The sequence below is a fragment of the Zonotrichia albicollis genome, chromosome 31, assembly GCF_047830755.1.
Source record: "Zonotrichia albicollis isolate bZonAlb1 chromosome 31, bZonAlb1.hap1, whole genome shotgun sequence".
In the NCBI taxonomy this organism is placed as follows: Eukaryota; Metazoa; Chordata; class Aves; order Passeriformes; family Passerellidae; genus Zonotrichia; species Zonotrichia albicollis.
This window is the reverse complement of record NC_133849.1, coordinates 4,059,926-4,084,386: the sequence shown is the minus strand read 5'-3', so window position 1 is coordinate 4,084,386 and position 24,461 is coordinate 4,059,926. Positions and strand designations below refer to the sequence as shown.

Below are 24,461 nucleotides of genomic sequence, written 5' to 3'. Positions count from 1 at the left end.
CACCCATCCAAGGAAATATGTGCTCTGACTCCATGATTTAAAGGCTGAATGGATGCTTTATTCTATACCATATTATACTATATTACACTATTGCTATACTAAATCTATACTAAATTACATACTAAAGAAAAACCTCTGACCCTTTACAGACAGTCACGACCCAGCTTTGACCTAATTGGTCAATCTGTTGCCCGATTGGTAAAGGACACAAAACTCGGATAAGTTTTGTGCGGTGCTTTATTAAAGGGCCCGGGAGCCTGCGGACTAGCGTCCCCAAATCAGAGCCCCAAATTTCACGTACAGGTGTTTTCCTTTTATATACATGCAATTCATAACAAAGTCTCCAAGAAACAGTTCCCTTTGCCAAGCGACATACCCCTTGTAATACATTCCTTAGTTCACAAACGAAATCATAAATCTTCTGCTTGTCTTATTGTATGCTGCCCCCAAACCGGTTAGTCTTCTTACTTTCCTACCCTGGTTTAAATTTAAGTTCCTAAGACTACCTGCTAAGTTACACACAGAACTCAATGGCTACAAAACTGTTTTTAACAAACCAATTCACACACACAACTCATAACTAAACTGTAATAAACTATTTTGCTAAATTTCATTTCTTTTTCCAACAAATCAGTCCTAACAACCATCATCACAGTCCAATTAACAAATCACTCTTGGTAAGCAATCTCAATAACACATTCCACATGTGCCAAACAACAGGTGCAGCAAGTGAGATAAGAATTGTTTTCTTCCTTTCTGAGCTTTCTCAGCCATTTCACAGCTTCCCAGGAAAAATCCTGTGAGAGAGAATTATGTCTCTATTCAAAGAAATGTGAATACCACAGGGATTTGTCCTCCCTGGTCTCCATCTGCTGCTCAGTGCCTGGGGTACGGAAAGAAAAGGAGAGGAAGGAATGAGGAAGGAAGGACAGAAAAGGAGAGGAAGGAATGAGGAAGGAAGGACAGAAAGAGAAGAGGAAGGAGCTGTGGACAAGGAGAGGATGGGATTTGCCTCTGTGCTAGAGGGAAGGGGAAGGGATCCCACCAATTAATCACTGGCAGGGTGGTGTCAGCAGTGGGGCTGTCCTGCAGCCAGGGACAATGCTGGGCTGAGACACAGAGCAGAGGAGAGGGGGAAAGGGGCAGTGACTTCTTCCTCACCTGCCTCAGTGTCCCAGGCCATCTTCCTTTTCCTGGCAGCCTCCTCCAGCTCCATCCAGACAAAGTTTGGAATTGACAAATCCTAGATTGGGAGAAAAACAATGGGTGAGCCCTTGGTTCTGCTGCCCAAGTACAGCTCCAGAAGTAACAGCCCTGTTCACAGTCAGGCAGGCCCAGACCCTGCTCATCTCCAGCCTCCCCCACCCCTCCAGGCTGCCAGAATTGGCCTTTGCTGCTCTCCCCACTCTGATGCCAATGTCCCCCCGCAACTGGTACCACCTCCCCAGCCAGTACAGACAGTTTGCCACAGGAACCCTGCCCAAGTCTCCAAAGGGGCATCTGCATCTCACCCTTGGGGACCTGCAAGATACAAACATCCCCTACCCTGCAAACAAATCCTCCCAGAGGCCCCCCCAGTGGATTTGGGGCAAACTTCCCCCTCCCCGCTCACCTGTGGGATCTGGGGGATTGATGCTGCCAGGGCCAGGGGAGCTGCAGACTCAGCAGGCAGGCGGGAAAAGCGTGGTTCTGCTGGGGCTCCTCCTCTTCCTCCTCACGTTCCTGCTCCTCCTTTTCTCCATCCTCCACCTCCTCCTCTCCTTCCTCTTCCTATTGCATTCCATCCCTGCCCATTCCAGATCCCACATTTCCCCCCCCATGGCTGCAGGACCACCAGCATTTGGGTGGAGGGAACCCCCCACGAGGCCCCCCATGGTTGGGCAGGGGGCTTGGGGACCCACCCAGTGCAGATCCATTCCCCCCCCTGAGCCCCAGGGAATCACTCAAGGAATCGAATGATGGGGACACAAAGGGATCCCCATGGAACCGCTCTTTTTCTGTTCCATCCCCACCATTCCCTTCCCCCACTCATAATTCCTCCAACCCAAAGACCCCTCCCAACTCAATTTGGGGATCCCATCCCTCTCGCGCTCTGAATCCTCTTTCCCCTGCTCTTCCACCCCTTCTCCATTGTGCCCCCAGCCCCAGCCCTCACCCCTGTTCTTGGTTTTGGGGGATGCAGGCCCCTCCTGCTCAGTCTGGAGGGTCCCATCTCCCCTTTCCCTCTATTCTAGCAGCTCCTGGCTGCTTTTTCCTGGGAGGAATCCCTCAGTTTTGGGACTTTTCGGGTTCAGCTTATAAGTGTGACAGCTCTCTCTGGCTCTCCCCTCCCTGTTGTGGCCCCTCAACTGCCCCCGATACCCTGGGGGTGCTGGGATTTCCCTCCTGGGGACAAGGACGTTCATCCCCTTCCAGGAGCCCAATGCCTGGCTGGGGCTCCAGGTCAGGGGGTCCTTGAGCAGCTGCCCCAGAACCTCCCCAAGGGTCTCCCAGCACAGCTGGAGCTGCTCAGCCCGGAGTCCCCAAAGGCCTCAGCAAGACCCAAGTCCCTCCCAGGAACCCTCAACCCCCTCAAACCCAGCATCCCCCACGTCCCCTGCAAGTTCCCCCCATGGCACAGGCCATGACCACGTCCCCACCTGTCACTGCCCATGTCCCACCATGTCCTCACCCATGGCTGTCTCCCCATCAGGTTTCCATCCCTGTCATTGTCCCCCACATCTCCATCCATGCCTCTGTACCCCCATGTCCCCACAAATGGCCGCATCCCTGTTAATATCCATGTGTCCCCAAGTCTCTCTTCGTGTGTCCATGTCTCCTACCCTGACCACACCCAAGTCCTAGTTCAATGTCTATTTTTACCTCAGTATTGGATATTTTAAAGGGATAAAGAGAAATTAAAACAAAATCATGGCCAAAAGAAAAGGATTTCCTTGTCCATACCAGCTGAGGATCCATGTGCTTGGGTAGAAGGGAAGAACCTTTTCTGGTGGAGTTTTTATCTCACTGTCTTCAAAATCTTGGTCTTTTCCCCAGTTTTTCACCATTTGGCTACATAAGACACCCTTGGGCAATAGTGTTTATTAAACAATAAAACCTAAATATTATGAAACAATAAAACCTAAATATTATGAAACAATAAAACCTCTTGCCGCTCTAAAAGCGACACAAACTCACAAAGTCCCTCCACGGTCTGTAGGCTCAGCTCACTCAGTCTCTTATCAGTCCCTCCGACGCTGGAAATGTCGCAGGCCAGGCCCAGCCCGGTGGGCCACAGGTGTGAGCTGCCCGTGCTCTTCTGGTGTTCAGGCCAGAGCAGGTTTAAACAGGTCCAAAGAAAGGGAAAAAACCCCACAGTCCAAAGAACTTGTTTGGTTCAGCTAGATAAAACGAACTAAAAGGAAAGGAGAGCTCTGTCCCGCTGTCTGTCCATCCGCAGACAACACAGTGCAGGAGCACGAATGTGGAGGAGTGAGTGTGGTTTCTGAAAACAAACTCCGTGCTTCTTCTCTCCCCCTTTCACTCTCAGGACAAGTCTTGAAGGTGCAAAACTTCTTATTCAGCACAAACAGAACAGACTGGGGATACAAGCACATAGTCAACCCAGAATATACCTCCAAGACCATTCAATACTCCTTGATGTCACAGGAAGATAGAATTGAATGCAAAAGATTTTATGGGGTTGAAAGTCAACAAATCTGCTTTCCCCATGGAATTCCCATTATAGGTCTGCGTCCCGATGGATGTTCCTGCCGCTGGGTTTATCTAGGTACCCTCAGGGAACCAGGAAGATGTGGAGCCCCCCAGCCAGATGCCTTCCAACTTGGATCACCAGGACCACAGATCACCAGGGCTCTGACAAACGAGGATCACTGGGGATCATCCAACACGGATCCTCCCATGGGGGATGGAGCTGGAGCAGCACACAAAGCTCTTCCCACACTCGGGGCACTCACGAGGCTTCCCTTAGTGGCGCCTCCGTTGGTGTTTGGTCAAAGTTGAGCTCAATGAGAATCTCATCTCACACTCCCCACACTCGTAGGGCCTCTCCCCGGTGTGGATGCGCCGGTGGATGGCGAGTTTGGAGTTTAGCTTGAATCCCTTCCCGCAGTCAGGGCAGTGGAAGGGCCTCTCCTCGGTGTGAATCCGCTCATGTTTGAAGAGATCGGAGCTCCTGTGAAACCTCTTCCCACACTGGGGACACTTGTAGGGCTTCTCCCCAGAGTGAACACGCTGCTGGTGTTTTCTCAGGTCAGTGTGCCACCCATAGCTCTTCCCACATTCCAAGCAGGTGTAGGGCCGTTCCCCCGTATGGATCACCTGGTGCCGAATCAGGGCCCAGCTTTCTCTGAAGCTCCTCCCACATTCCCCACACTTGTAGGGCTTTTCCCCAGTGTGGATCTTCTGGTGTTCCGTCAGCTGACACTTGATGCTGAAGCTCTTCCCACACACCTCACACTCATAGGGCTTTCCTCCTGTGTGGATCCTCTGGTGTTGCATCAGGTGGCCCCTCTGCCTGAATCTCTTCCCACATTCCCCACACTCAAAGGGCTTTTACCCAGTGTGGATCCTCTAGTGTCGGATCAGGCTGGAGCTCCAGCTGAAACGCTTCCCACACTCCTCACACTCGTAGGGCCGTTCCCCAGTGTGGATCACCTGGTGCTTGATCAGGTGCAAGCTCCGACTAAAACCCTTCCCACATTCCAAGCACTTGTGGGGCTTCTCCCTGCCATGGGGCTTCTCCCCCAGCTCTGAGCTCTGGCTGGATCTCTGGCCACCTTCCCGGCTCAGGGGGGCTCTTTCCTCCCCACAGCTCCCTGGGCTGGGTTTGCAGCCCCTCCTCATGCGGGATCTCCAGGGCTTTTCCTCCTCCTCCATCCACACACGCCCTGGGAATGACAAATCCTGGTTTGGGGAAAAGAACAAAATGAGAGTGTCTTGGACTGGGAGTTTCTACTAGCCCAAGTTCATCTCATTAAGTCATTGGGCATCGTGTGTCTCTAAGAACCTCCAAAACACCAAGATTCAGCACGAAAATCCTGCAAACTTCAAGACACAGATCAAAAACTCCCAAAACACCACGATTCAGAAACCCCCCCCTCCAAAATAGAAAGATTCACACACCAAAAAACCCCAAAGCAACAACATTTAGCTCAATAAAGCTCAGAAATACCAAGGTCCAGCACCGTGAAAATCATGGATTCCCCTTCCTGGTCACCTGCTGCATGGTGGGGGGAATGCTACTGGGGCTGGGAGGGAAGCTTCAGATACAGGGAGAAGTGGAACCTTGTGGTGCCTCCTATTTCTGCTCCTCCTCTGCATCCAGTGTCCTTGCTCTTTCTCCCACTCCTCTTTCTCCTGCTATTCCTCCTTCTCCTGCACAATCCCACCTTCTCCACCCATGTGCAACATTTCACCCTTTTGTTCCTCAACTCTGCTTCTCCTTCCCTTCTCCTCCTGCCCCAGGCCCAGCATCCACTGCTGGCTCCCTCTTCCCCCCAAACCCACAGCATCCCATGGCAGGGGCAGGGATGGAGCTGGGGCAGGTCGGGCTGGGGCAGTGCTGGGCTCTCGGCCGCTCCCGCCCGCACTCGGTCCCCACTGCAGCCGCTCCTGCCAGGACAGCGCGGGGGGGCCTGGCCTTGGCGCTGCCCCACTCCCACCTCCCCAAATCCCCCTCGCATTTGGACAACAGGGCATGGATGGTGTTGGTGTGATGCAAAGGGATTGCATGAAGGGGAGTGTGCAGCAATATGGTTAAGGCGAGAAACTACAGGAGGAATCTACGTGGGAAGGAAAAGGTTGATGGAGAAGAGGAGGAAGAGAAAAATACTGAGGATTGGGATGTTTATCAGCAGGGTCTTAGCCTCAAAACTTGTCAGCTGATCCAGATCTTTTGTATCCCTGGTTTCCAGAAGAGGAATACAAGGAGGTCAGGGTTTCAGGGGGTTTCTCTGTGGGCGGCAGCACCGGGCGCAGAGCTGCGGCACCGGGAGCACGGGCTGGGGGCCTGTGGGGAGCTGCGGGGCTGGGCCAGGGCTGTGGGGCAGCCGGGGCTCAGCGCCGGGCACTGCCTGACCCCACCAACCCCGGGCAGGGCCGGCAGCGGCCCCCGGCCCCCAGGAGGCTGCGGGACGCCCTGGCCGCTGCCCAGCCCCGTGCAGCTGCCGGCCCTGCCCGCCGGGGGGCGCCTTTGGACACTGCGGCAGGACAGGGAGCGGCTCTGGGCTACGGGCTGGGGAGGGCACCCTGAGCACAGGGAGGAGGAGCAAGGAACACCTGGGAAACGTGGATTGTACATTTTAGCATGGAGATTATCTTTTAAGGGTTTTATTAGGGTTACTGGAGATACAAATGATTTTGCAAAAAGTTCAGCAGCTTTCAGAGGATGAGCACCCACAGGCACTGAGGGGGCTGCAGGAGGGGCAGAAGAAGGCCCTGCAGCACTTGGGCACAAAGGCACAGCAGGTGAGTGCAAGAAGGGAGCGGCAAAAGGCCAAGCTGAAGGCAAAGGCCAGGGCACAGTTCCTACAGCCCCTGAGGGATCAACCCCAGGGCCCAAGGGAGCCCCAGCACCCAGGGCACAGGCTCGGCCACAAGCACCTGGCAGAGGCATTGCCCTCCTCGGCAGGGGAGAGCCCACCCAAACAGCCCCTGGCAAGGAACCAGGGCTCCAGCTGCAGGGCACAAGGACACTGCAAGCACAGACAGCAGCACCCTCAGGAACAGCAAGTCCACCCCTTGTTGGACATGGACTGCCAGGGCTGTCACAGCTCCCATCACACCAGGGACCCTCCACACTGCAGTCCTTGAGAACATTCAGGGTGGGTCTGCATTGAGAGGAGGCATTTCCTGATGGACACAGGGGCCTCTCAATGCACTCGGAATTTTAGACCTTGTGCTGGGTTGACTCTATGATGCTTTTATCCCCAATCGTCTCATGCTGTTTATGTTGAATAGTAAGTTTTGTACCTTTAAGAGTGTTCCAGAGAGTGAAGGCGGGAAGAGAAGAAGCACGCAGTTTTGTTTTCAGACACTGCACTCCTCCTCCACATTCCTGCTCCTGGCCTGTGTTGTCTGTGGATGAACAGACAGTGGGACAGAGCTCTTCTTTTTCTTTTTAGTTAGTTTTAGCTAGCTGAGGCAAAGAAGTTCCCTGGACTGTTTTTTTTTCCTTTTTCTTTCGACCTCTTGAAATTGCTCTGGACTGAACACCCAGGAGAGCACCAGCAGCTGCAGCTGTGGCCCACCGGGCCAGGCCTGGCCTGTGACAATTCCAGCACCGGAAGGACTGATCAGAGACTGAATAAGCTGAGCTTCAACCCGGGGTTTTCTCAGTTTTTAATCTCTTTTAGAGTGGCAAGGGGTCTCATTGTTTGATATTGTTTTGGTTTTATTGTTTAATAAACAGGTTTTTTTCTCCCTTCTCCAAGGAGTTATTTTTTCCTCCCAGACCAGTTGGGGGGAGGGGCCGATTGGATCTGCTTTTCTCACTGGAGCTCCTTTGGGGGATTCTTCCCCAAATTTGCTCTAAACCGGGACAAATACATGAATTGGCGCCCAACGTGGGGCTGGAAACGTTGGAAAAAAGCTCTATTACTTGTGTGTTTGTTGTTAAAGCAGTTAGTAGCCATGCTGCTGGAACCCCTGATGTCTCTGGGTGTGAAAGCCTTTGTATGGCTCTGGGCCCTAGACCTTTTTGAGGTTTCAATACCTTTCTTGTCACTAGGATTATTGTTTTTAACAAGTAATTTTTACGGTAGAGGGGTACGGATTGGAATAGCTGTTGTGCTGGCCTTGGTGATAATGATTTATAAAGCGTTTACAAAGATACTGGCGTCTGTTTACGATATGTATGGTGTATGGTTTCTTCATCCTACCCTACATCCCTGCAGTATATTGATGACATCATTGTGTGGGGGAAGACAGCAGCAGAGGTGTTAGAGAAAAGGGAGAAAATCATCCAGATTCTCCTGAAAGCCAGCTTTGCCATCAAGAAGAGCAAAGTCAAGGGACCTGCTCAAGAGATCCCGTTTCTGTAAGTGAAGTGGCAAGACGGACGGCATCAGATTCCCACCAATGTCATCAACAAGATCACAGCAATGTCTCCACCCACCAATAAGAAGGAGACACAAGCTTTCCTAGGTGCCATAGGCTTTTGGAGAATGCATATTCCTGAGTACAGTCAGATTGTGAGCCCTCTCTACCTGGTCACCCGTAAGAAGAACACTTTCCACTGGGGCCCTGAGCAGCAACAAGCCTTTGCACAGATCAAGCAGGAGATTGCTCATGCAGTTGCCCTTGGCCCAGTCAGGACAGGACCAGAGGTGAAGAACGTGCTCTACTCTGCAGCCAGGAACCATGGCTTTGTCCTGGAGCCTTTGGCAGAAGGTGCCTGGGGAGACTTGAGGCCGACCACTGGGATTTTGGAGTCGAAGCTACAGAGGGTGAGAAGCCAACTATACTCCCACAGAGAAGGAAATCTTGGCTGCCTATGAAGGAGTCCAGGCTGCCTCAGAGGTGATTGGCACAGAAGCACAACTCCTCCTGGCACCCCGACTACCGGTGCTGGGGTGGATGTTCAAAGGAAAGGTTCCCACCCCCCACCACACCACTGACGCTACATGGAGTAAACGGATTGCTCTTATCCCACAGTGTGCCCGTATTGGAAACCTGAATTGCCCTGGGATTTTGGAGATAATTACAAACTGGCTGAAAGGTGAGAACTTTGGTCTTACTGATGAAGAGCAACAAGAACCAGTGACACGTGCTGAAGAGGCTCCTCCCTATAACCAACTGCCCCCAGAGGAAACGCGCTACGCTCTTTTCACTGACGGTTCCTGTCGCATCGTAGGGATGGACCAGAAGTGGAAAGCAGCTGTATGGAGCCCCACACGACAGGTGGCAGAGGCTGCTGAAGGAGAAGGTGGATCAAGCCAACTTACAGAATTCAAAGCTGTTCAGCTGGCCCTGGACAATGCTAAGGGAGAGAAATGGCCAAAGCTCTACCTCTACACTGATTCATGGATGGTAGCCAATGCTCTGTGGGGATGGCTGGAGAGGTGGAAAAAGGCCAACTGGTAGCGTAGGTGTCATGGTTTGATGCTGGCACAATGCCAGTGCCCCCATGAAAAGAAGTGCTCCCTGGTGTCTGCTGTGAGATGTGACCAGCAATAAGCAACGCAGGCCCCCACTTAGAAATAAAGAAAATAAACCTTTATTAACTAAACTCCAACTCTACGTAACAAGAAACACACAGGGAAAATGAAAACTTTACAAAAACATTTCCTCCCCCCGCCACCAAATTTCCAATACATCTATTCCCGAAATCACCAACTCTCGGTCCATCACCACCCTTTAGGTAATCAATTCTCAGTTCATCAAGGGGAGAGGAGTCCTTCTTGTGCCATAGGCTTCCCCAGGAAACACCGCTGAAACCTCGTGTGTTTCCAAGTCACTCGTGGCACCGCCTGGAGAACATCTGCCATCGTGACCTCTTCCTTCCATGTCCAGTGCTCTCACCACTGCACATGGACAGAGCTGCTTCTAGGGTTGTCCTTTTAAGGATGCTTTGTCCCGTTCCAAAAAGGGCACAGTCTCACCTCTGGGACATCTGTGCCCCCCAAACTTCACCCCCTGGGGCCGAGGGGTACCAACACTGAACCCTCTTGGCTCTGAGCCATTGCCTCCCCCTGGATGCAGTCTCTGTGTCACAGGAAACATGGTTCTGTCCATGGCCATACAGGAAAAGTCCAGCTAAGGCCACTCCATCATCTCTTCCCACCTAAGATTCTTCTCTACTCTCCCGACATCTTTCACTTGCCCAGACCTTCACACTTGCACATTTTCTTCCTCCATTTCATCTCTTATCTCTTCTAGGAAAGGTTAATGCTCTGCAAAGTTTTCCTTGTCCGAAAAAGGGTTAAAAGCTCGGGCTCTGCCCGCCCAAAGCTCCCACAGCTGCCGGACCCCTTCTCGCTGCATTCCCCCGCCCTTCTCCGCCAGCCGGGCTGTGCTGCCAGCACAGGATATCAAATTTCACGGTGGCACAGGTGCTCTGTCTCTCTCTCTCTCCTGGGGGGGAGGTGTGGCTGCCCGATGCCTCTCCGGGCTCTTCCACCCTTCCATCCTCGGGCCAGGCCTACCTCACCCAGCCCCAAACCAGCCAGGAGCTGGGCAGGGGAGGCCCGACCTGCTTCCCTCGCTGGAACCCAAGAGAGCTTCCCCCGGGAGTGCTCTGCTTTTTAACCCCTGTGTTCTCAGAGGCGTATCCAATGTCCCCAGTGGCCAAACCAGGTGCCAGTATTCAAATGTGAGCACCTACTGGCCTGACCACTTCATATCCCAGAAAACTAACTTCCTCTCAAACCACGACATCTATATAATCTCAGTCCAGTTTATCCCAGTCTGTAGGAACCCAGTCCATTTGATCCCCATCCATATTTGATCCCAGTCCATATTTAATCCCTGTCCACAGCTTATCCTAGTCCACATTTGATCCCAGTCCATAAAATCTGTCATATTTGATCCAGGCCATATTTGATCCCAGTCCAAAGTTGATCCCAATCCTGATTTGATCCCAGTCCAGTTTATCCCAATCCAGTTGATTTTAGTCCATATTTGATCCCAGTCCATTTTTTATCTCAATTCATATTTGATCCCAGCCCGTATTTGATCTCAGTCTATATAAGCTCAGTCCAGTTTATCCTACACTGTAGGATTCCAATCAATAATTGATCCCAGTCCATATTTGATCCCAGTCCATATTTGATCCCAGTCCCTGTTTGATCCTAGTCCATATTTGATCCCAACCCCTATTTGATCCCAGTCCATGTTTGGTGCCAGTCCGTGTTGCCCTGCACACATTCCAAAAGTCTGCAATTCCACCTCCCAGCCAGGAAAAGATGTTCCTGCCCTTGAAGGGAAATGGAGCAAAATCCTACTGAGACATTTCCCTGCCAGCCTTCAGGACTTCCGCTCCTGGGACTGGGAATTGAAATAATAATTGGGAACTAAAATAATAAATAATCAGAGGAGGGTCTGTGGGGACAGAGGGGTCATCTAAATCAGGGCAGCAGACAGCTAAATCAGGGCAGGGGTCAATTAACTCAGGGGAAGGGGAATTAAACAGGGAAAGGGGTCAATTAATTCAGGGGAGGGGTCAATTAAATCAGGGGAGGGTCTTTGGTGGTCACTGGGGCAATAAATTAGGGGAGGATATTGGGTGGTCCCTGAGGCAATTAAATATAGGGAGGGTCTCTGGTGGTGCCTGGGTCAATTAAATCAGGGGAGGGTCTCTGGTGGTCCGTGGGTCCAGGGAGACACTGAGAGAGAAACAGAGCAGGCAAAGAGAGGCAGGAGAGAAAAAGGGACACAAAGACAATGAGCTGAGACGGCGACACTCTGCAAACAGACCTGCAACAGACTGAACATGAACGGGAGAGAAATCAGTAAGTCTCCGAGTTTTATTTGCTGTCAAATACATCCCACACACCCAGCCCCACACAATCTCCATCTCACCACTCTAATTGAGATCCGACGACTCTAAATCACCTCCCACCTGTTTGTGGAGATTTTAAGATTTTGTTTGCAACAAGAGTAGCATTTTACACAGAAGAACTACGGTATGGTGATTTATGTTTAACTATAGTAAAGCAAATTAAAGGAATTCCAAGAATTCTCCCCTCACAGCAATTCAAGCCCTGGCTCTAGTGGATTTGAGATAAAGGGGGGTGCGTGTGTCTGTGTCTGTGGGCGTATGAGAGTTTCTGCTGTGGCAAGCACAGCCTTTCTGCAAGGCAGTAAAACGAGTGTATGTAGACACAGTGCTTAATTAGATTATGCAAGAAGAGAACTAGAAAAGACTGATATTTTGTAAAACAGAGTTTAGATAGAAGAGATGAATGAGTTTATGAGACTTGAGCTGGTACTATAGTAAGTCTGGACTGGGAACAGCCTGCTGTAGGGATTTAGAGTTCTCTGTAATAAACAGAATAGCCTGCCTCTGCGGGCAATTCCTTTGGTGCATCAAGAGGCTGGCACGCTGCGTTAATGCGGTGTTTGTGAGAAACGCTTGTATTGCTGTTCTAATAAGTGTCAGGGCACATGCCCCGAGTGTAAATTAAAGGTTTCTGATCAAGCTGATTCAGAACCTAAGATCTTAAAGCTCGTGTGTGGGAAATCACATCTGATACCTGCCACCTGGAGCTGTGTGTGTGTGTGTGTGTGTCTAGGAGGAAGACTGAGAAACTACTGTGAAGCTTTGTAAAGAGAAGATGGGGCAGAAGCGAGATAGGGCAAGGAGAAAGAGATAATGAGAACTGACCAGAGCAAAGAGGTTGCTAAATTAGCCCCTTTTAGGAGGGGCTCACTGGGAGAAGGCTGCCAGTAGGAGCAGCTCAGAAAATAAGAAGATTTATAATACTTCATTGCAGTTAACACTGTTTTAAAATACAAAGGTAAATGGGATGGGGTTTTGTATGCTGATATGTCTTTTTGTTTTAAGAAATCACCCAGAATGGCAAAGAGACTGTGAGATCAGACCGCCCTCTGGTCTTGGCCCTTGAAAAGGAAAACAAGGCAAAGAGAAAGCAAATCAAATGTGTTGTTCAGCATGCAGCATAAGATAGCAATGTATGAAGTCAAACACAGATTATCATGCTGAAATGCAAAGCGATTACAGTTCGCAAAATGAGTACACATGATTTGTAAAGGCTCCTCCTAAGGTAAGGGAGGAAGGATAAAGATGACCTCCCCAAAAGGGAAGAAGGCTTAGGCTCCAAAATATACCCACTCGAACCCATCCCCCTCCTGGCAGTTCAATTTCATCCAGAACTAGGATGTAACAGACCCCTCTGCAAGAGGCAGTGAGATCAGAAGAAAGAAAAGGGTAGAATTTTAGTCAACACAAGGGCCATATATTCAGTTTTAAATAAAGCTTTAGTACCTGTGGAGAATGTTTAGGTTGTAGTGCGGGGAACAACTGGCCAGTCTGAGAAGGCATACTTTTCCAAACCTTTAAAGTAACATGTCTACTATGTGTACTTAGAAGCTTTTGTACAATTCGCTCAATTTGCTAAACATTCTCAAATGAGAAAGGTTACGCTGGAGGCAAATGACATAAAGATGTTAGGCTTAACATTAACAGCCATTGAAATTAAGAAAGACATCAGTAAAGAGATAGTAAATTATAGTATAATAAGTAAATAAGTGTTTTTGAGGGTATGGGCCTCTGCTGTACCAGGGAGGAGGAAAAATGCCCCCACATAGCAATCAAGCTTAAGGAAAGAACACAACCAGTGAGAACTGAGCAGTACCCTCAAAAGGAAGATAGGGAAGGAATCAGCCCAATAATTGATAGTACTGGATTGAGGGCTGTCAATAAGATAACACAGAATTTATACCCTGTGGTAGCAAATCCATATACTTTACTAACTTGTTTAACACCTGAGCTAACCTGGTTCACTGTTTTAGGCCTAAGAGATGCCTTCTTTTGCCTCCCTATCCACAAAGCCAGCCAGAAAATTTTTGCATTCAAACACAGCTCACATGGTCCATGTGCCTGAAGGCTTCAAAATTCCCCACCCCGACTGGAGAACAGCTTGCAAAGACCCAGAGTCCCGGGAAGCTCCACAAGAGGAAAGGAGGCTGTTGCAGTACATGGATGATCTTCTAGTAGCCACTCGGACAAGGGAAGCCTGGATGGTAAGCCTTTTGAATTTCCTAGGACTCCAAGGATGCAGAGTCTCAAAGGAAAAGGCACAGGTAGTGAAACAGAAGGTAATCTACCTGGGGTAAGAAGTGAGTGCTGAGCAGCAGGCTTTAAGACAGGGAAGCCATATGCCAAACTCCCCAACCCCAGATAAGGTTGGGAGTTCCTTCCCAACCTTCTTAGGCATGGCAGGGGGGTGCCGGCTGTGGGTTGATAATTATGCACTGCTTGTCAGACCCCTCTATGCTCGTATTGCCAATGGAAACAGAGATCTCCAGTGGACAAAAGGAGCCACATGGGCCTTTCACCAGCTAGAGAGTGTCCTTATGTCAGCTCCAGCCTTGAGACTTCCAGATATAAGTAAAGCATTCTTTCTATTTTTCCATGCAAGGAATTGCCCTGGGAATACTGGCTCAGGACTTGGGTCCATACCGAAGGGCAGTTGCTTACTTCTCTAAGCAACTAGATGCAACAGCCAAAGGATGGCCAGGTTGCCTCAGAGCTGTAGCAGCAGTGTGCTGAATATTCAAGAAGCACCCAAGTCTACCCTAGGACAAAAATAACTATGCTAGTGTCCCACACAGTGTCCGCAGTACTGGAAATAAAGGGTGGCCACTGGCTTTCACCAGAGAGGTTTCTGAAATACCAGGCCATCCTGGTAGAGCAAGATGATGTAGAGATAGTGGTGACTAATATTGTCAACCCAGCTTCTATTCTCAGGGGAATCAAGGAGAAGCAGTACAGCATGATTGCCTGGAGACCATTGAAGCTACCTACTCCTGCTGCCCAGACTTAAAGGACACTCCTCTGGACGATGCAGAGACCTGGTTCACTGACAGGCGCAGCTACATTGCTAGTGGAAAGCGACATGCAAAGTACACAGTGACTACCTGCAGAGAGGTAATAGAGTCTGGACCCTTACCAACAGGTACCTCTGCACAGAAGGCTGAGATAAATGCATGGGCCCATGCCTTAGAAACAGCAAAAGGCATTCAGAGTCGTGCATGTGCATGGAGCCATCTGGAAGGAGAGGGGACTGCTGACCTCACAAGGGAAGAAGAGACAAACCGGCTGCTGGAAGCAGTTCAGCTACCTGAAAAAGCATATTAAGGCACACCAGAGAGTGAGCTTAAAATTGGAGGAAAGAAATGAGCTGGCGGATGGAGAGGCAAAGAAAGCAGCAAAGGGTGAGGTAATTATGGACAGATTTTCCTCGAAGGTAAGCCATAGTACAATAATACTAATCAAAACAGACATACAACTACAAGGAGTGGGTCACCCTGGTTTTTTAGGATTTTCTATGCCTTCTGATGTTGACATTCTTGTAGTGAACTTTCTCACACACTTTCCGTAAATAACTCATTGTTTTGCATTCGTTGATGGAGGAGGAAAGAGTTGATGGACTGTTGGTTTAACCAGTGTCATTGGAGAGGTGTCACTGTCACCCTCCAATCCGCTGTCACTTTTGTAAAAGGATAAATATTGGAGTCAGAAAATAAACTTCCCTTTTTTCCTTCACCTTGAGAACGGTGGTGTGCTTGTGTTCTTTCGAGTCCTACAGCGACATCTGGTGACCGCCCAAGTGCTCCTCACCACCTTTACTGCAACCAAGATGAAGGAACAAAGCACCTAGATCCATCATTCCCGAGTGATGAAGGCTCCTGAGGGACTTTAGAAAGTTACAATGGGTAACAATAAACTGAAATTAAAACTTTCTCGAGAAAATAAATAGAGTGTGAGTAAAATGATAAGCACAGTGTAATAATCCCCCAAAGAGCAGAACGACTTGTTGTTGAAATAGATAATCAAGTAGGTGTAGCTCAGAGAGTTGTGGCATTTATGATTATTGCTGTAACCACAGCTAATGCAGCACCACTTCCATATCATGTGACTAGTATATAAGTGCCAAGGGAAAGCCTATGATTTTAACTCCCAAAAGTCTCTGGGTCAAATGATAAAAATTACAAATGCAACTGTGTAAGAAAAAAGAAATGGTTGGGGATGTAAATATCTGTTTGTCCAAGACAGATTCCATGAATCTCATCAAGAATTCTAAATACCGTGACAAATGCTTAATTAAGTTCACTGGGTTTAGACTTAGATACAGAGCAAAGTATTTCTCACTTTGAAATGCATCCCATTAACCAGAAAACCTTGCCTGCGTATACAAGACAAAGTTGTATCTGCCTCAGAACAGCATGCCCCACTATAATAGTAGATGAGATCACAGTGAAGGAAACTCAATTTAACTTGTGCATTTGTAACTTTGTCAAAATCAAAGGATGCGCTTTTTCCTATCAGGCACCTGTCGTATCATACCAACATAGAAAGGCGAATTTGATCACTGTCCAAGAAATATTGCCTGTGCCCATAGGGATGTACTTAACTCTGGTTACCAAACTGTAAAAACATTATGAATTAAAGAAAATTCTTTAAAAAGTTAAGGATAAAAGGAAAAGAACTTTGATTACAATACACCATGACACAGAGACTATACGGAAAGTATTTAAAAGATTGGAAAAAGGCCCATCCCATCATTAGTGGGATGTGCTTTGTGAGCAGTCTCCAATGGCAGCTGACTTGCTCAGTACCTTTGTTCATCCAATTATTGTTTTACTTCTCTTGGCTAGTATAAGTTTGATTTTGTCAATTACAGTACTTATTTAGAATTGGAGACTGTTGCAGCAAGTAGCAGCTTTAACTTCAATATCGAGAACATATGGTATGGTTTTAAGAAACACCACATAAGTTGGCTCAATAAAGAAGAACCTATATGTTAGTAAAAGAATTTACCAACCTTGAAGAAGGAGTAGGGATTTAATTATGATTTAAAAAAATTAAGATTTTAACTGAGGGTTAGAACTAATTCATATTGAAGTCAGATACACCAACAACTGGTTAATGATTATTAGATGCTGAAGTTAAAGCTAATTGTTACATTATGAGCTCATTTGTAGAAGGAAGAGGAGCAAGTGAACGATTACAGGAACATATTGAAACCAGCAGAACAATGCCCAGCACCTGGACTCTGTGTCAATCCATCACGAAGCAGGGGGCCTTGGATTGTGCCAGAGGGTCACAGAGACCTGACCAAGACCTTCCTGACTTCATCCCTGGGACCACTGACCCAATTTGGGACCACTGACCCAATTCAAGAGAAGAATTGTGCACACGTGAAGGACTAATAAGCTCATTTTAATACAAATATTTTAATACAATACAGGGATGGGAGGTGGTGGGGTTATGCACATATATTATTTTGAGAAATAAACAGAAGGCAAAAATCCTTGTGTGGTGCAGTCACGCATTTCAAGAATGATACCTTCCAGGCCACCCACCAGCGTAATAAACATACCACTTTCTAACTTTAACTAGTTAGAGAGTCTTTGTCCCTGACTTTCAGTTTTAATGATTAAGTGACAATGCTATAGACCCAAAACTGACTACATCTGGGACTGCACAAAAGATTATGTGCATACAAAATAATAAGAAAGACCACTTGGAAGAAGCAAAAATTATTTATGAAAAAAAAAAGCAAATAATGGAGGATAGAAAAAAAGAAATACTGCTCAAGCCAAATTATTTGTAAAAAGGGAAGAGGAAAGATTATTATAGGTGCTTATTATATTATTATATGAAGAGGAATCTTGTATGTACAATGTTAAAATAACTTTGCTTTTATTTCTGCTGTTAATAAAAACTTAGACATGGCAGTAGTGGTAGCTGATCTAGTCAGGAGTGAACTGTCTGCTTGGTCGGGATAACATCCAGTGAACACCTCATGAGCACCCTGCTATTGATGTGCCAACTATCAGCATCTGCCGTCTGAAGAAAGTGTGGACCAAGGCCCAGAGTGGAAGTGACCAAGAGAGGGAACCAAAACCACAGCCAAGAAACACACATGCTCTAAAAAGGCAGAGCTGAGGAGGAGCCATGCTAAACAGTTCCTGAAATGTGTAAACTAGATGGTGGATATGCATAACAGTCTATTAATATGCAACAGGCTGATGTCATAGAAATGGTATAAAAAGGGTGTTTCCCAAACTAGCAGGGGTGCTCTTGGCTTAGTACCAAGATGCACTGAGCCGTAATTTTTGTTTTACTGTCTCTGTCTCCTACTGAACTTTATTAAAGTTTTAAATTTTAACAGGAAAGTGAACCGTGTTTTTCACAAGGGAATATGGAACCTTAACATGTATCGGTCCCTGGTTGCCAGCTGCTGGTCGTAGAGGGGATTGTAAAACCGGTTCTTTTCTCATTTTTTAGCTTGTACGTTTCACTATGCGGCTACACTCTTTGATGGCTTTTCTCACGATCTTCCCCCTCCTTCGCTTGCTCAAGGCTGCAATGAGTTCATCAATTTCACCTTTCCCGGAGCTGCTGGAGCAGGAGCTCTCTGGTTCGGCTGACCCTGTTGTACCATATAATCTATTTTGCCGACCCCCCATCCTAGGGAGCCCCACGCGGCATTTGCTGCGTCTTTTAACCCGGGCTGCGCGTCCGCCCACACCGGTGACGTCATCCTCCGAAGCCGCTCCCCGGCGTTCATGGTTGCCATGGAAACTGACAGGGCTGGGAGCGGCGAGACCCCGCCCCCATGGGAGGTTCCCTGTCCGCCCTCCCGGCACAAGGCTCCGTCCCCGGCTCCTCCTCCTGGCCCGGGGCCGGCGCCATCCCTGCCTGCCCGGGCTCGCCTTTCTCCTCCTTCCCCGGCCGGGCCCCGTCTGAGCTGCGCCTCCCCCGCCCCCCGATCGTGTCGGCGCTGGCGGCGGCAGTGGCGGGGGGGCGGCGGCGGCGGGGGGGGCGCGCCTTGCTCGGACCCGACCGACCCCAATCTCAGGGCGGGAGCGACTCGATCTGAGCCTTTTTCCTCCCTTGTTTTACTTTTGTTTGCCAATATTGGCTCTTTTTTCCTTTTCTCCCCTTTTCCCTTTCAGACTGAGGTTTGCTCTTCCTTTTGCTTTGCTGCTGGGCTCCGCTGACATGCTGGCACCATAAAGAGCCTCGCATACTCCAGCTCACCTGAGCACCCTGAGTATTTATCCTCGCGTCTACGGCAAATCAAACTTGATATTAATCTCTTATCCCAACTACCAAACTCGGGCCTCGTCTGATTGTCCTCTAGTTCACACTGCGGCCGGATCTTTTCTGAGAGTCCAATGAGTTTGCATTTGAAAAACAAGGCTCCCCCCGGTAAGGGGTCCCCAGTTTCTCAGTGCTAATCTCAGGGAACTGTCTCTCGGGATATTATCACTACAGCACTCGCAGCAGAATATACACGCGGCATTTAACAGCTCTGAGTAGAAATTTAAAAAACCAACGAGAGAGAGAAAGAGCGAGATTCCGATCGCGGCGCTCCGGAGCGGCGGTGCGGGAACGATCCCTGCGCCAGCACCGCCGGCCCCAGGCCAAGCCCAGCCCCGCAATCCAACCCCGCTGCTCACAGCGCCCGCCCTCCCTGGCCCGGGGCACAGCGAGCCCCGCACCCGCTGCGCTCCCGAGCACAAAACGCCCCTTCCCACCGCGCTCACCCGATAAACACAGCGCCCCTGCAGCCGCTCACGCCTCTCTCGCTCCTCCCGAGCTTCTCGGCCTCCCGCACCCTCTGCCCCGCACCTGGGCCCCGCCAGTGCCGCGGGATGGGGGCAGCAGCTGCACCTTCCTCTGCCTCTGCTCCAGCCCTGCCCAGGTGCCTCGGCTCCCTTCGTGCTCGCCACAAACTGAGGCCTTCACAAGGCTGACCTAGAACAGAGGCCAGACACGGTTACACAATAAAGCAGGCATTTGTTAAAAGGCCTCCGTGGATACACCTTGGGCAGAACAAGAGCCCAGCCAGGGCTACGCCCAAGATGGACCAAAATGGCCACAAAATGGATGGCCGGTCACGAGGTCTGTCCCTTTTATAAATTCTGCTCCATTTGCATGTTGGAGTTAATTGTCCAATTATGTCTTTAGATGATGAAGTCCCATCCTTCTTGTTTTTCTCTCTTCAGTGCCCGTTGTTTATGCTCTTGGGCCTGAAGTTTGGATTATTTGTCCTTGGGTTCTCAGCTGGAAAGGAATTGTTTTGTCTCCCTGCTCTGTGAACAGAGCTCAGCATCCCTTAATATGAAGCCCAGACCCAGAGAGTAAAGCAGCACAGAATCTGAAAAACAGAAAAGCCAAAACCTGAGGCATCAAATCCATGAGAGCCCCCCTCACACTCACCACGCCTCCCCCTCAGCACCATCCGGACACCCCCCATTGATTGGAGCCCCCCAGAACACCCCCAGGCCCTCCCCCCTCAGCCCCTCTGAGCCCCTGGCCCGTGTTCTCACCTGGGAAGCCCCAAATCTTTGGGAATTCTCAACTGGGAAGACCCAAATCCCTAGAAACCTCACCTGGGACCCCCCAAAACCCTTCCAGGATCCCCCAACCCTCCCAGGAACCCCAAACAACCCCGGGAGCCCCCAAACTCCACCTGGGATCCCCCAAAACCCCCAACACACTGGTGACAGTGGAACAGAACTGGTGGCACTGGGTTGGTGACACTGGAGTGGAACTGGGGACACTGGGTTGGTGGCACTGGGGTGGTGGCACTGGGAGAGCCTGGGGGACACTGGGGTGGTGACAGTGGGATAGAACTGGTGGCACTGAGGTGGAATCGGTGACACTGGGCTGGTGACACCGGGGCATCCCTGGTGGCACTGGGCTGATGGGACTGAGACAGGAACACTGGGCTGGAACTGGGGACAGTGGGAGGGAACTGGTGGCACAGGGACAGGGATACTGGGACAGGACTGGGGACACTGGGAGGGAACACTGGGATGGGGACATTAGGAAGGGATTGGGGACACTGGGCTGGTGGCACAGGGGTGGAACTGGTGACACCAGAACACAACTGGTGACACTGGAATGGAGACACTGGGACACAACTGTGACATTGTGACAGGAACACTGGGACAGGATGAGGGGCACTCGGATGAGACTGGAGACACTGGGCTGAAACTGATGGCACTGGGCTGGTGACATTGGTATGGAGACAATGGAGGCTGTGGCACTGGGAGCACTGGGCTGGTGGCACTGGGACAGGACTGGGGACACTTGGCTGGAACTGGGCTGGTGACACCGAGCGGTGGCATTGGGTGGTGACAGTGGAACAGAACTGGTGGCACTGGAATTGAACTGGGTACACTGAGGTGGTGACAGTGGGGCAGCCCTGGGGACACTGGGCTGGTGGCACTGGACTGCTGGCACTGGGATGGAAGTGGGGACACCAGGACAGGACTGGTGGCAGTGGCACAGGGACACTGGCATTGAACTGGTGCCACTGGACAGGTGGCAGTGCCGTGTCCCTGGTGGCACCTGTGCGGTGTCCCCATGACCCTGCAGTGTCCCTGGGCTTGGCCCGCACTGCCCTGGGCGTGGCTGAGGACGGTGTCAGTCTCTGTCCAAAGTTTCTCTCATCTGCCTCAGGATCGTTGTGAAAAGGACAGAAACTGGGACCACAGAAAAAGTCCCTGGTTGGAATCCTGGTCTTGCTCAGGAGAGTTGTTCACCAAGACCCTGAGGCCTGAGCAAAGCCCTTGGCTTGCCCAGCTGTAGTTTGCAGGTGTGTTTGTTTCCATGGAAGACTGAACCTAATGAAAAGGAGAAGGGGGGCACCTTGCCCTTTTCTTCCCTTGCACCCGCTTCACAACAATGGCCCTGGAATTTCCCCACCTCTCGGCCTGGCTGGACTTTTCTGGGGTTACTTTGGTGGTCCTCACGGAAAACCGCAAATCTGCTTCACGACAACCGTGAGGCACGGACTGAGATGGGAGAAGCCTCTCCCTCAAGGGCTGAGACAGGAGACCCCCATGTGGAGAAGCTCCCCCTCCTCCCAAGGGCTGGGACTGAAACCCCCAACCAGGGGAGGTGTGGGGAGGCGAGCTGACCAAAGCCAGATGTTTGCCTGCAGCTGTGGCCATTGGACCAAGGAGACAATGGCTCTCACCCACTGCTGAGAGCATGGACTGTTTGTACCCTTCTGCAATAACTTTTTTTCCCCCCAGAAATTACAACAGAGTATTCCTTACTACTTTTGATTCAATTTCAAGACTCCTCCCCTTACCCCATTTAAAAAGACAATAATAGGAGTATGAATTAATCAGAATCTTTGAGATCTCCCCTGATATGACATCTCCCGAGCAAACTCTGTTGACTGAAGACTTCAAAGGATTTCATCTCTCTACATTTGTTAGCTCTATACCTTCCTTTCTCTTCCTCCCTCTTTTTTCTTATACTTCCCCTTTTCCCCAATTCCCCCTAGCACATTTTGCTGTGGTCATTGAATAAAGATGCATTGGTTTTTGATTATTACTGCAAATCCCCTGTGCCGTGTCGGGTTCTTTTGCACTCTGAGATCAATTCACGAATCATCACAAACCCGTTCGTAAGGACGGGTTGTGACATTAAATTGGTGTCATGGACAGGATTCTGACAGAGGGGTTTGCAGGGCTGTGTGCAGTCTGTACCAGGGGAAGGAAGTTTCACAGCACAGGGGGTGTGATTCGAATTTCTTGCAATCTGCACACGCACAGGTGAAAAGCAATCCCCATACTCTGCTGAGGGTTCTGTCTCCAGAATTTCACAAATGATCTCTCCGTGCAAAAGGGGGAACTGTTTCTGTTGTGTTGGTGTGCATCTGCACTATCTGGGAAGGAAGAGACAATTTGAAGAAATTAAGCAAAGGCCTCCCAGGCAGATCTGTCCCTTCACCTACCCAGGGAAGTGAGGGGAAACACAGCAAGAGCTGTGTGGTTGTGTAACTTAGATCAGTATTTCCCTGTCGAAGTTTTTGAGCCCCTTTACAAAATAACTGTTTTGTGGGTGTGGGTGTGGGTGTGTGTGTGTATCTGGACTGTCTGGGAAGGAACGGGCAACCTAAAGAAACTAAGCAGGGCCTCCCAGGCAGATTCTGTCTCTTCACCCACCCAGGGAAGCAAAGGGGAACACAGCAAAGCTGTGTGATTGTGTAACTTAAGTTTGCACCTCCCTGTTGTGGTTTTGGTCCCTTCACAAAATGACTCAAAACCTCAGTGCAAAAGGTAAAGCTGAATTTTATGCTCTGCTTGCTAAATACAATGCCATATCTTCTCCATGAGAAGAAGAATGGGCAAACTGCAATTGGTTTAATTTAGAAAATATTATTGATAGAATATGTTCTTTGCAACATTAAACCTGGGCAAAAATAAAACCCTCCACTGCTCAGGTTTGGGAGTTTGGCTCACAGCAGCCATAGAAACTCGCTTTAAGCCAAGAAGTGAGGAAAATGCTACAATAAACTCCCTTCAAAATTCAGTTGAAGTTTTGCAAAAACAATTTGATGAAGAAAGAAATTAAAATAATTTATTACGGGCTGCCTTGAGAGAGGAACATGTTAAAAATTCACAGAACGCTAGTTCCTCACAAGAGACAGAGGAGAAGGAAATGCCTCACATTAATCAAAATTACCCTCAAACAGAATTAGCTGTGATGAAAAATTGTGGGGAACACTGTTGTTACAATAACACAAAACCTCTAATTAAAACAGAATGCAGCTATATCAATAATGAGGATCTTGACCTGCATGTAACCACCAAAGAAATCCCGTACACTGCCACTGAATTAACAAAACTTGCAAAGCAATACGGGTTTCTCCCCCACAAATCCAAAACAGAACACAAATGCCAAGCGTCTCTCACCGGGGGAGATCAGATTCTCTTGTCAGAACAAGCAGCCGGTGGGTGCTGGGGACATGGGGTGTGCTTAACAACGGGAGACAGACGCATCCCATGGTCCCTGACTCAGTGTGCAGCTCATTGGGCAGGGCCTCAACCCCTTGGAAAGGGGAGACCTTTTAACCAGAGCTGGTACCCCCGGCCAACCCCTGGAAAACATTCACAAAGCTGCTTGCTTGCAAATGATGCATGAAAGAAAATAGACTACAAGCTAAGAGTTACCAATGCAATCACCTGTAAAGCCTGAAATTACGACTCCTTTAATTCTAGGGCTTTCAGAAACACTTAAACCTACAACCACTCTCCTTCAAAAAACCATAGTAGCTGTATCTCCTGTAGAAACACTAGATAGATTTCTGAGTAACCAGAATGACCCATTTGTTCCCCTTTATGACTTGCTGAGCAAAGGGGTGAAATGGGATTGGACTCCTTCTCAGGAGGCAGCATTGCAATTGCTGATTTTTGAAGCAACATCTCACCGAGCACTGGGCCCTGTCCATCCCACAGATCCCTTTCAGGTGGAATGGGGATTTGCCTCCTCAGGGCTGTCAGCGCACATTTGGCAGCGGGGTCCTGAGGGTCCGACAAGGCCTGTTGGTTTCTATTCCTGTGGCTTCAAAGATGCTGAGAAAAGATACACTACCTGGGAAAAAGGATTGTTTGTGGTTAGCTTAGCTCTCATAGGAGTGGAAAAAATCTTAGCAATACAAGAAACTGAGAGCTTGGAGAGCAGCCAAGACAAAATTGCCTCTGTGATTAAAGCAACCCCTCCTTTCTCCTCTGCTTCTGCTAACAGAGAGGGACAAGGCAGTGCTCACGCTGAGGAACTGTTTACTTTCTGGAGTATTTTCCAGCGTGAGGGACAGAATTCTTTTCTTGTCTGTATTTACACCGAGTCCTCTGCTGTGTTCATATTTGGGTTGGTCCAGGCTGATGCTTTTAAAAGAGCTACAGGAGATAATTCTGTTAAAGCAATGCAAGGATGGTTTGCAATTTTCCTAAAACCACAG

At 49.4% G+C, this 24,461-nt stretch overlaps 2 pseudogenes; one reads left to right on the top strand and one right to left on the bottom strand.

Moving 5' to 3' along the window:
• The window catches only part of LOC141725778 (uncharacterized), a 349,911-nt pseudogene that overhangs the window by 98,799 nt on the left and 226,651 nt on the right, over positions 1-24,461 (top strand).
• The window catches only part of LOC141725813 (uncharacterized), a 73,690-nt pseudogene continuing 52,380 nt past the window's right edge, over positions 3,152-24,461 (bottom strand).